This window comes from Triticum urartu, chromosome 3 (genome assembly GCF_003073215.2).
Source record: "Triticum urartu cultivar G1812 chromosome 3, Tu2.1, whole genome shotgun sequence".
NCBI lineage: Eukaryota > Viridiplantae > Streptophyta > Magnoliopsida > Poales > Poaceae > Triticum > Triticum urartu.
The window spans coordinates 148,314,414-148,326,724 of record NC_053024.1 but is presented as its reverse complement, the minus strand read 5'-3'; the positions used below and the strand labels follow the sequence as shown (position 1 = coordinate 148,326,724).

Genomic DNA, 12,311 nt, shown 5'->3' with positions numbered 1-12,311 from the left:
CTAGTTACATCCCTCCACAAGATGATTGGAGGGGATTTTGGGGGTTTGACTTATAGGGATTAAATTCTCTTCAATCCCTGCCAAAACCCCTTCAAATCCCTCTCAACTGAACACAACCTAAGGAAGGGACCCGTCCACGGAGGCGAGAGAGGACACCATTGTTCACTTCGTTGGAAATATCGATCCCCAACAGACGCGCCCTTTCCCTCTTTCTTTTTTTGTACATTTAACCGGCGTCCCTTTCAGTTGTATACACTCCCTCCTTTCTGATTTAGAGAGCTCAAATATGAAACGAAAATGCTAAACCTATGAAGCCGCTACGTACATGTCACGTAAACTTCCAACCAATCTAAACATTCCCCCCTCCGATTAGTGTTGCACATTTAAGTCCTATGTCACTGATCTTATGTGGAGATTCGTGTGTGTATTTTTTAACATTTTTTATGCTTGTTTGAGTCACTTAGATGTGCAATAACTAAGGTACGTCTAGATGTGCCCTAGACAAACACTAAAATATTTTTAACATATTTGATTCCCGAAGCAATAAGTGCAGCACTCTCTCAGAGCATGGTTAATAATATAGACAACTCCTGGCTATATGATATTGCCATGTCATATATAGTCATCACTTGTAGCCACTTATACAATAAGGTTAGTTATAAGGTTGATTATAAAAGTACTACTTCTCTCCACCTTCTCTTTAACTCTTTCTTCACATTTATTGTAACTATTTAGGAGTGCGCATATAGCTAGACTCTTGCATGAGAGTCCACTTCCCTCACTTTTTCATGTCTCTCTCCTCCACATAGGCAAAATTATCATGTAAGCAGGCTATAAACCCACTATTATACTTGCTCTCATTGGACTTGCATCGTGCATTGTAAAATAAGATGCATGCACGACCACTAATCCCTCTCTCTTATCTCTATGAATTAAATATGGCATGAGACTCAAAAGCATTTTAACTCAATTGGACTTAATGCTTTTGATATTCTCTCCGTCTCAAAATACTTACCATCAAAATAGATAAAAATGGATGTATCTAAATATTTGTCATCAAAATGATAAAAAAGGATAGACTTGTAATTAAAATGGATAAAAAGGGATAGACTTGTGACTTGTAATTAAAATGAATAAAAAAGGAGATGACAAGTCTATTCTTTTTATCCATTTTAATAACAAGTATTTTTGGACGAAGAGAGTACAAGCCTATTAAACCGGAGAGAAGGAAGTATACCACAATCATCAATGAAATCAAGTGTTGTTCCATCATTCATTTTTTTATAAAACTTTAACACATTATCAACACGCTATCTCGCGGAGTGATTTCACGGCAGGGCTCATCCGCGGCAGGCCACGCCCTCCGGCGCGTGGCGCGAGCAGGCCTCACCCTGCAGAGTGGCGGGGTGGCGCATGTCTCCAACCGACACGCGGTCCCGCGGCCTCGACCTCCTACACCAGACTGAGGCGGCTGCAGCCGACACGATGAGTCTCTTGACATCCTCTTCCAATGGATTTCTTCGCAGGTAAGAGCATCTCCGGCCGCGCTTTTAATAGGCTCCTAAAGCCATTTTTTAATGTCGACGCCGAAAATTCGGTCCAATCGTGTTTTCAGGAGTTGATTTTTTGCCGGTTAGACTCGAACCTGACGCCGGCGAACCCAGGCTGAACCCGGCTCGCTGGGGGCACCGGGAAAACTGATTTTGGCGTGAACAGGAATGGGCCTGCCGAGTCAGCGACACGCCGCTTCGTCGTTCTCATCGCCTCGGTTCCCACGGGAATCAGCCAAGGCTGCCGCGTCGATTAACCATACATTGATGCCTCACGGCCGGCACAGTGAAGGCGCCGCGACGCGCGTCCCACCCGCTCCCGTCACGCGGCACCCGACAGCTTCTCACCGTCCCGCTTCGGCTATAAAAGCCGACCTTCCCGCCGGTGAACGCCATAGTCGCCACAACTCGCCACCTCTCTCGCCTCGTCTCACCACATAAACCACTTTCTCTCCTTCTTCCCCCGCCGATGAGCAATGGTCGAGCGTTACCCAGGCGACACCGCGGCATCGAACGGCTTCGGCCTATGTCATCTGCGCGAGGACAAGGCGTGCCTTCTCTACGAGGCCGACTACCCGGCGCCCCCGGACATGCGGGTGCCGGACTCGTGGAGGCTGAGCGGCGCGTCAAGATCGCGCGTATCCGTTCGTCGCTGTCGGAGGCACAGCGGAACGAGCCGAGGTACGCCGCCGACAGCCACACGCTGTGGATGATGTACTTCGACTGCCGCCACACCGACCAGGTCGCCTCCGCAAACGGCGCCATCTCCCGTGGCTGCCTCAACGCCGACAGGCGGCGTGAATGATGGGGGCGTGCCTGGCCGCACCCTCGAAGCCGTCCTCGACCACATCGAGACCGGCAACACGCCGCGCCTCAAGTACCCGACGCTCCCGTCCTTCTCTCGCCGCCGCGGGAGTTCTTGGACGCCACGGCGAATGGAGGCGGCGACCTCCTCATCGTCGGGTTCTGGTTCACTTTCCTCCGGGTCGCCGGCGCTCCGCCCCGTCAAGCCGGAGCTGTAGGAGACGCCGCTTGGGCGTCGCACCCACAGCGGCACCCTCGTCATCAACGAGGGCGGCCGCCCCTCCCCTCGTTCCCTCCGTCTCGTCCGGCCGAAGACCGAGCCGGGGTTGCTCCCTGTCAAGAAGGAGCACGCGGAGATGGCCGCCGCCGACGAGACCGCCCTCAAGTGGGCGAAGGTGGACTATGTCTGCGAGCAGGTGGAGCGCAAGCGCCGGGCCTATGAGAAGATCAAAGCTCGGCGCCACGGACGTGATGAGGGCGGCGTCGTCATCCTCAATAGCGATGACAAGGAGGACGCGCCCGGGCCGTCCAACCCCCCGCGCGTCGACGACCCTGGTCAGGGGTGCAGCAGGGATGGCGGCGGCTCCGGCGGACGCAGGACGGCGGCGGCGACGACGACGACGACGGTGACTACACCGGTTCTACAGACTTCTCGGCATATAGAAGGTGGGCGGCGACAACGGTGTAGTAGGGCTAGGTGTAGTTGTTTTCTGTTTTTTGTATAAATTTAAATGAAATCGCCGAGTTTGTGCCGTGTTTGTACAAATTTAAATGAAATCGTCGAGTTTGTGCCGTGTTTGCGCCGATTTGGGGGCGACCTGGGGTAGCGACTGGGAACACAATCGCCTTCATGACGAAATTAAACGCCGGTTGAGCCTCAGACAACCCTTTTTCGATGTCCTGAGGGGCCGAACGGCTGCTAATAGAAGAGAAAAACAGAGATGGATCAACACGGGGGAACGAGAAGGAGCCATCGGCAAAATCAAGTCACGGACAACTAGGGTGAGGACGGCTTCCAACCGCAGCGCCGCACAACGACGTCCTCCGGCGCATGCCCCGGCCCACGGAATACAGGGTGCTCCGACTCTTCGACGTGTGACGGTTGAGCGCGGCGACGGGGACATGGCTACACGCGCGTTCCCGTATGTGTGCGACTTGGACTTGGCGTCTTCATGCGTGACAGTGGCTTCTGGCGGCGCGGCCAACGACCGACGCTTGAGAGGCTGCTCTGTCCAGCCAGACGTGTTGTTAGTAAAGATTGGATTGCATGCGACTCAATTTATTGATCGTGTGCAAGTGCACATTGTAGGTACAAGGGTGCACAACCTCGACTTGTCTTCCAAACTATACACTATACGTAGGAGAAAGAAGACGTGACAATACATGACCCTAACCTATATGTACATACACATTCAACATCCCCCTAGTCAAAACATCGCCGACGATATAGAGACTTGACCGAAACTCCTCGAAGGTGGATGTCGGAAGCCCCTTAGTCATAACATTGGTGAACTGTTAAGCGGTGGGAACATGCAGAACGCGGATCCGTCCAAGTGCAACCTGCTCACGAACAAAATGTATGTCGAGCTCAATGTGTTTCGTCCGGCCATGATGAACAGGGTTAGCAGATAGGTAGACGACGGAGACATTGTCGCAGTACACGACCATGGCCTTATGGATATCGCAAAGCAACTCCTGAAAGAGTTGGCAAAGTCAAGAGCACTCAGCAACAGCGTTAGCCACTGCCCGGTATTCCGCCTCAGCGCTCGAGCGGGAAACCGTGGGTTGTCGTTTAGATAACCACGAGATCAATGATGACCCGAGATAGACACAGTAGCCTGATGTAGAGCATCGAGTATCCGGACAGCCAGCCCAGTCAGCGTCCGAATAGGCCACAAGGTCGATGGAGGAGGATGCCGTCAGTGTGAGCCTAAGAGCCATGGTGCCACGGATCTAGTGAAGGACTCGCTTCACCAGGGTCCAATGGGAGTCATGTGGAGCATGCATGTGAAGGCACACCTGCTGCACGGCATACTGGAGATCCGGACAAGTAAGCGTCAAGTACTATAACACACCGAGGATGGAGCGGTAGAATGTCGTATCTGGCGCAGGCGAGCCGTCAAGTGCAGAGAGATTGGCCTTCGTGTCGACAGGCGTGGGGGCAGGCTTGCAGTTAAGCATGCCTACGCTCTCGAGAAGGTCATGAGCATACCGATGCTGATGAAGAAAGAACCCGTCAGCGCACCGTGCAACCTCGATGCCGAGGAAGTAGTGAAGAGGCCCTAGATCCTTGAGGGCAAACTCATCACGGAGACGAGCAATGAGCTGATGAAGAACCTTAGTAGAGGATGTCGTCAGGATGATGCCGTCAACGTAGAGCAAAAGGTAGGCAGTAGCAACGCCCTGATGGTAGACGAACAACGACGCGTGGGGCCAGGTGGAGCGAAAGCCCAGCCGCTGGAGGAAGGCGGCGATGCGCTGGTACCACGTGTGGGGTGCCTGCTTGAGCCCGTAGAGGGATCGAGAGTAGGTACACGTGATCCGGATGAGTGGCGTCGACACGAATCCAGTGGGCTGCTGGCAGAACAACTGCTTGGCGAGGTGACCGTGAAGAAATGTGTTGGAGACGTCCAACTTATGCACAGGCCATGCACGAGACACCGCGAGTAGGACAGCGCACGTCGTGCCCGGTGTAACAACCGGAGCGAAGGTGTCAGTGAAGTCAACTCCGGCGGGCTGCCGAAACCACAGACCACCCATCACGCTTTGTAGCGCTCAAGAGAACCGTTGGTGCGGGTCTTGTGACAGAACACCCATTCGCCGGTAATGACGTTGGCGTGAGGGGGACATGGCACAAGTTGCCACGTGCGGTTATGCTGCAATGCGTCAAACTCCTCTTGCATCGCGGCAAACCAATGAGGGTCGCGAAGAGCAGCGTGAGCTGAAGAGGGAACCGGCGATGGTGACGAGGTCCATGTGGTGCATACTCGTCGGGCGGATAGCGCGTGCTGGGACGGAGTACATCGGCGTGAGCACGAGTCATCATGTGGTGGGGCACCACCAGGGGAGCGGCGAGCGAAGGTGGTGTTGAGCCCGGCATGCATGGAACCAGAACCCGTGGGCGACGAGGCGGCCACACCTGAGGAGGCCAGCAAGGTGGTCGCGCCCGAGGAGGCTGGCGAGAGGGCCGGCAAGGTGGCCGCGCCCGAGGGAGGCGGCAAGGCGGCCGCGCCTGTATCAGTGGCCCTTGTCCGGCTAGGATGCCAGGTCTGGAGCGCGTCAGGAGGGGGCGGCGAAGATGTCGCGGCCGATGGTACCTGGTGAAAGGGAAAAATTCTCTCGTCAAAGTAAACGTGTCGCGAGGTGAACACGCGGTGGGAGATGGGATCCTAGCACCAGTAACCTTTGGTGTTGGGAGGATAGCCGAGGAATATGCAAGCAAGGGAGCGTGGTGCGAGCTTATGAGGGGTGGTGGAGGCGATGCTAGGGTAACAAAGACACCCGAAGACATGAAGCTCGTCATACGAGGGTGGAGTGCCGAAGAGGAGCTAGTGGGCTGCATAGTTCCAGCGAACACGACATGGACGTATGTTAGGTAGAAGAGATGCGGTGGCGAGTGCGTCGGGCCAAAATCGAGGAGGCACGTTAGCATGAAAGAGAAGGGTACATACACAGTCATTGAGAGTGTGTAGCACGCGTTCAACGGGACCGTTCTGATGAGATGTGTATGGACATGTGAGGCGAAAGATGGTGCCATGTGATGCGAGAAGTGTGCGAACGACAAGGTTGTCAAATTCTTTCCCTTTATCGGTTTGGAGTGCATGTATGGGACGATCAAACTGTGTGGAGACGTAGGCATAGAAAGCCGTAAGAGTCGTGAGTGCATCATACTTGCGACGTAAGGGAAACGTCCACACATAATGTGAGAAATCGTCTAAGATCACGAGGTAATAAAGATAGCCAGTATTGCTCGCGACCGGAGATGTCCATATATCACTGTGAAGTAATTGGAACGTAAAAGAAAATATGGTGGTGGATGCACTAAACGAAAGACGAACATGCATCCCGACACGACAAGCATGGCAGGTATGGTCATCGATCTTATTACATGATGAGAACTCCGAAGAGTATGAGGAAGTGCGACTGAATTGGGATGACCTAAACGAGCATGCCAGAGGTTGACACCGATGGAGAGGGTGACATGGGCGGCGGTGGCAGTGGAGGATGAATGCACCGGGTATAGCTCGTCTAGGCTGTCATACCGGTGGAGAACCATCCGGGTATGAGCGTCCTTAACGGAAAACCGATTTCGTCAAATTCAACAGTGACAAGATTTTCACGAGTAAAAGAACGAACAGAAACTAGATTCTTGATTAGCGTAGGTGAGACAAGAATAATAGCATGGATGTAGAAGGAAAAGAACTATGACCGATGTGTGTGATAGGTAAAGAAGAGCCGTCGTCGACGGTAATGCGAGTGGATGTGTGAACCGGATAGGAAGGGATAAGGTTATCGGGATGTGTTGACATGTGGGCGGTAGCGCCCGTGTCCATGTACCAATCACCGCCGCCACCAGAGTTACTCGGTGAAGGAGCTGAGTGCAGTGCCGCAAGAGGAGCGGGATCCTAGGGCATTGCAGGGTCCCCGTAGGGCTGGGGTGGGGGCAGCGGCGGGTAGCCACCCGTCATCGGCTGCGCGGGCAGTGGTGTGTAGCCGCCGCCAGGCGGCTGTTGCGGTGCCACCAGGGACGCCTGATGGTCGGTCGGGCACAAACCGAGAAGGTTCGGTGCAGGGTCGCACGAAATCGGTGTGCGGTGGGCATGGCCCACTTCGGTCCACGGGTTGGCGCCGGTGAGAAGATTAAAGGCACTCGAGAAAGAGGAGTCCATGGCAACAACAGTAGATGTCCAAAGTGGATGAGGATTAGGGTTTTTGTGGGAGATGAGATGGAAGGAAGAGAGGCAAGAACGGCGGCACGGACGACGACTGTAGTGGCGAGAGGAAGGGGTTGCGGCGGCCGCTGCAGGAGGGACGAAGGCGGCGGCAAGGTGCGGCGGTGGCGTGGGTAGGGAGAGAGGCAGCGGTGGCTGCGATGGGAAGGAAAGAGACCGGCCGCAACAAGTTGCAGCAGCGGCGGCAAGGTATGGTGGCGACGTTTGTAGGGAGAGAGGCTGCAACGGCAAGAGGGCGGCGGCTGCGGTGAGAAGGAAAGAGGCAGCGACGGCAAGGTGCGGCGGCGGCGTGGAGCAGAAGTTTAGATCGCATGAGAGAAAACGAAAACTAATACCATGTTATTAGAAAAGGTTGGATTGGATGTGACTCAATTCATTGCTCACGTGCAAGTGCACATGTATAGGTACAAAGGATGCACAACATCAACTCAACTTGTCTCTCAAGCTATACACGGTACCTAGAAACGAAGGAGAAAGGAGGCGTGCCCTAACCTACAAGTGGCTGGGGCCCGCCAAGTGCGTGCTTGTGGCACACTTTTCTTGCTGAAGCATCTCATTACGCCTCCCGTGCAACTATTTTCGCGGAGCAAATAAAAGCTAGAATTATGTGGCAGACATGTACAGATACATTTCACATGCTCTTGGCTTCTTCTTTCTTATGTATATGCCAAGATGAGATTTGAGACTGACTGAATGGAAAAAAGATCACAAGCCAAAATGACTTAACTGATCAGAAGATACAAGACTGAGAACATGATATAGGGATGAGCAAGAAAAGTTATTCATTTGGTTTCTGCATAACATTTAGTACATCCTCTCATCAGCTAATGTGCTTGCATATCTCCATCGCCCTTGGTGCTGAAACAATTCGCAAGTGTTAGCAACAACCAAAAGAAAATTTGGCCCAAAATTAACTAAACATGTAGTCTAGAGAGAAACATTCCATCCACATCTGAAACTTAAGAGATCTACTGACCAAGGCTTAATGCCTTTTGATCCTTTCATTATTAAAAACAGTAGGTGATTTTAGACAATACAAGTGTTGGTTGCTGTTGAGTAATATCCATCTATTTAAGATGCACACTCCAATGTGTTGGATTATGCTTACTGGGTATCGAGCTAGAACAACGCGAGCTAATCATGAACCAACCAAAAATAGCCAGCTGAGAAGATGCCCAGATCATGAGCTAGCTGTGTGTATATATATGGTAGACTGATATGATACCTGCACGAGCTAGCTGGGTGACCTCTGCCTCTCCTGAGCATGAGAGATACTAAAGATGATACATGGATCATATGTATAGGCGGTAGCTGATGTCGACGGCGGTGCGTCTAGAGACGATGAACAGTGAGAGAAGATGGCGGTTTGCCTTGCACCTGAAATAGAATGTGCAGACTTAGTGGCTTCCAGAAATCAAAGTGATAGAATAAAGAGCTAGATGTACATGTGTCATTTTACAATCAGGTGTTTGGTCACTTTTAACATTGGTATATTGAGTCACACAGCTTCATTCGTTTGATCAAATGCTAGTGGCATTTGACTTTGCATTTAAGATGATAGTAAAAAATAGGTGGAGTTTTGCAGATTAAAATTCATTCTGCTCTTTAAAATGATCAGTTTTAGCGATGCACTCCAATTTTAGGCGCAACTTTTATAAAACATAGTAACTGACGGAATGCATATAACAGAGCAAAACATAAAATTCATTTATGTTTGTCTTTCTTTACTTTGACTGACTGAGCGCATATCTTTATTTTTTTATGTTCCAGTTGACAAAGAACATGTATCTTTTAGAAATGTTAACAATTCTTGAATTCTCAAATAGGTTAAGATTGTCATGTGTGTATTATTTCCCCAGGCCTAGAAGAGCTCTCCCCTAGTAATGCATGACTTTATGATATATATCATTTCGAGACTGAAAATGAATTTTGATGAGAGAAAGATAGGGAGAGGGAGAGAGGAACCTGGGATCCTCTAACCAAGCATTCGAGCTGCCTATCAGGATGACAATGACAACACGAGGGACAATTATGGCGGCATTGTTGGAGACATCTCGATGTGAGGATGATAGTGACGACACCGAGAATGGTTACCTTAATTTTCCATCTCCTGATCCAAATAAAATAGACGAGAAAAAAGACATGGAATGCAACTGACATGAGTACATACGCTATCCAAAGCATTTTGTGACCTGCAAAAAAGAAAGGGCACGACACTTGTTTTAATAAACTATCAGTGATGTTTTTTGTCTTCTTGGAATAACCCAATCTTCAGATACTATCTGCCCAGTGGCATTAATGCTTTACCATGCAATATGTTTGTTACCTGAGATACAGCTAAATTGTAATTCTGATGCTGCTAGGCAAAGACGAACAGTTTCAACTCCATCTTGCGTGTTTGATAGCATGCCTTAAGCTGTAACCATCTGATAGCAAATGAGCATATGCCGCACAAGCGTAATTTTTCATACTGGCAAATTGAGATTCACTTCCGCAGGAGCTTGCATACGAGCCATATCAATAAACCTATCTGTTGCCTAAAAGAAGAATGGAAATCTGATCACATATGCAAACAATGAGTCAATGCTGAAACTCAGGGCAAAAAAGTAACCTAAATACAACCACTGTGAGGCGGACAATAAATTGATAAGCATACTCTGGCTCTTTCAGTGAAGTGCTTTTGGTTCAACAGTTTATAATGTTGTTAAGCAGTTCCCTATCACACTTTAACTTGTACTAGAAATTTGACTTCCAATATATATTCAATTAACAGTGAAGAACTGGATACTCAAGAATATCCAATCACAATTCCATAGATGTAAAAACTGCAGTCATATGTGAACTCTATCAAAGACTGACATTAGAAATCTATGCCTCTCTGTCAAGAATATCTAATCCCCATTCCATAGTTGCAATCCCCATATTCTGTTTCCTTCCTTGCATTGAGAAAAATTATCAAAACAAGCTAATCTCACCGTCCAAATAACCAATTTGAGAGATAGATGGCATGTGATTCCTTTAGCTTTGTCAATTCAGAACATAGTCCCACTAAACATCTATTGGCTCCAGCGTTTTCCCTTCTTCCTCACCAGAACATGAACAAGAAAGCACAAGCATCAATGCTCACAAATCTGGAAATTATCTACAGTCCAAGTATCTATGGCCAAATTCGATCCATACTAGAGGAGAGGGAAGGGGACGGTTGTACCAGAGAGATGTAGGGATGGCTACCAGGGAGCGCCAGAGGCTTGGCAGCGGCGTGGTCGATTGCTTGCCGGTAGCACCAGAGAAGACGCCGGCGTGGCCGTGCTTGCTAGGATGGCGGCACCTAGGAAATAAGGCAGCACAGGTAACCAAGGGCTCGCAGGAACAGATCGGCGAACATCCGCCTCGCACGAACTCCACCCCCGCCGCGCGAACAGCCCGGCCGATGCGAGGAAGATGGGCCTGGCGCTCCTACCGGCGATGGCGACGGCGAGCCTGCCACTCCTCTCCGACTGCTCCGGCCAACCGGGCCCTGGGCTGACGACAAACAACATCCGTCAGCCCTGGGCGTCTCCAGGGAAGAAGGACCGTCCATGGGCGACGTGGAGGAACTCATCTGGGTGGGGCTCCTCTTCCCGCTGCTTCATCGTGACGAGGGCTCCACCTTGCGTGGCTGCTCCTCCCACGGTCATCCCTCTCCGGTGGGCAGTGCCAGAGGAACAATGGGGCGGCGGCGGCGGCGGCAACCCTAGTTTTTTTTTAAGTGTACGCCGAGGCGTAGTTGGGGAGGAACGAGAGAGACAGGGAGACGCATTTTTAACTTTTCCCCTTTCCGCACAGTAAAAGACACGTGGCATAGCCTTTCATGCGCCCTTGTAGCGATTGTTTTTTTTTAGGGTTCCCTTGTAGCGATTGTTAATGGGTTTAATACGTGAGTTAATACCACTATTGGTACATAAACTTGTAGGGGTGGGAACAGTTTCATACACAAACTAAAAAACCCCACAAAACTAGTCCTCCAACTTGACTGCTGTAACAAATTCATACAAAGCAGCTGTGGATGCGACATTTGGCATGCCACGCTGGATTTTGGCACACGCCTTACTTTTACAAAAGCCCCCTCGCACTCTCTGTATTTTACAAAAAGCCCCCTCGCCCTCTCTCTCTGCAACGATTCCCCATTCGTAAATCCCTAGCTCCTCCCCTTTGCCGTCGCCCTCTCCGCCGCCAGCCGTCTCCGCCTTCCCCTCCGACGCCCTATCGGCCGCCCTCTCCGCCGGCAGCCGTCTCCGACGCCCTGTCGAGATGAGCGGGAAGCAGCAGGCAGGACGCCGTGGAGCAGGGGCGTCGTCGTCCTCAAGCCACCCTCTCCCGCTCAATGGATGTGACCTCGCCGGTGCCGACATGACGAAGGACGGTGAGCCTTGGGCGAAAATCACCGGAGAGGTGCGCTACATGGATGTCGATTTCTGCAAGGTGCGTGTCCCCATTCCCCTCGCCGATTTGCTTCGGATGCCCATGAATTTGAGCTTCCTGATGCTAACATTTGATTTGATGGCCATGGTAGGAGGCTGAAAACCTACCCGAATTTGACTGGGGTATACCTCTTTCGTCTCCTGATGCTGCTTTCAATGGCACTGACAAAAGTGACCATTGTTGCCACTTACTGAAACCTGCGAGAAGAGTTTGCTCTGATGGATATGACTATGGTCGTAGATTTCTTGTTTGTCCTCATGAGGTTAGTCAAGTGCCCAACTTTTGTTTACAAAAGTGTGTTGTTTATCTGTAGTTGTTAGAGGTTGATGTGACCAAATTGTTGTACTGAACAAATTGGTTTGTTTTGCAGGGTTATGATACATGTGCTTATCTGAAGTGGGTGGACAAGGAATGGCAGGGGAGACCTAGGCAGGTGATTGGCAAACTTGCTGAAGAGAATGTGGCTCTTCAGAAATTTGTGTTTGACAAGGATGCTGAAATTATGAGGCTGAAGGAAGAAAGGAAGGCCATGATCATGAAGCAC

The 12,311-nt window shown here is 50.8% G+C and overlaps 1 long non-coding RNA gene across 6 annotated transcripts; it reads right to left on the bottom strand.

The window, feature by feature from the left end:
* Window positions 1-7,658: 7,658 nt before the first annotated feature.
* LOC125543362 lies at window positions 7,659-11,105 on the bottom strand. 6 transcript variants are annotated; one of them, XR_007298408.1, is made up of 6 exons: window positions 10,515-11,098; window positions 10,282-10,386; window positions 9,633-9,843; window positions 9,272-9,498; window positions 8,532-8,683; window positions 7,659-8,164 (listed from the first exon to the last, which is right to left on the bottom strand). It is a non-coding gene; the product is annotated as an uncharacterized LOC125543362 (long non-coding RNA). The 6 variants fall into 6 exon arrangements; XR_007298406.1 differs by having other exon boundaries at window positions 9,633-10,386; window positions 10,515-11,105; XR_007298409.1 differs by having other exon boundaries at window positions 9,633-10,386; window positions 10,538-11,105.
* Between the last annotated feature and the right edge of the window lie 1,206 nt (window positions 11,106-12,311).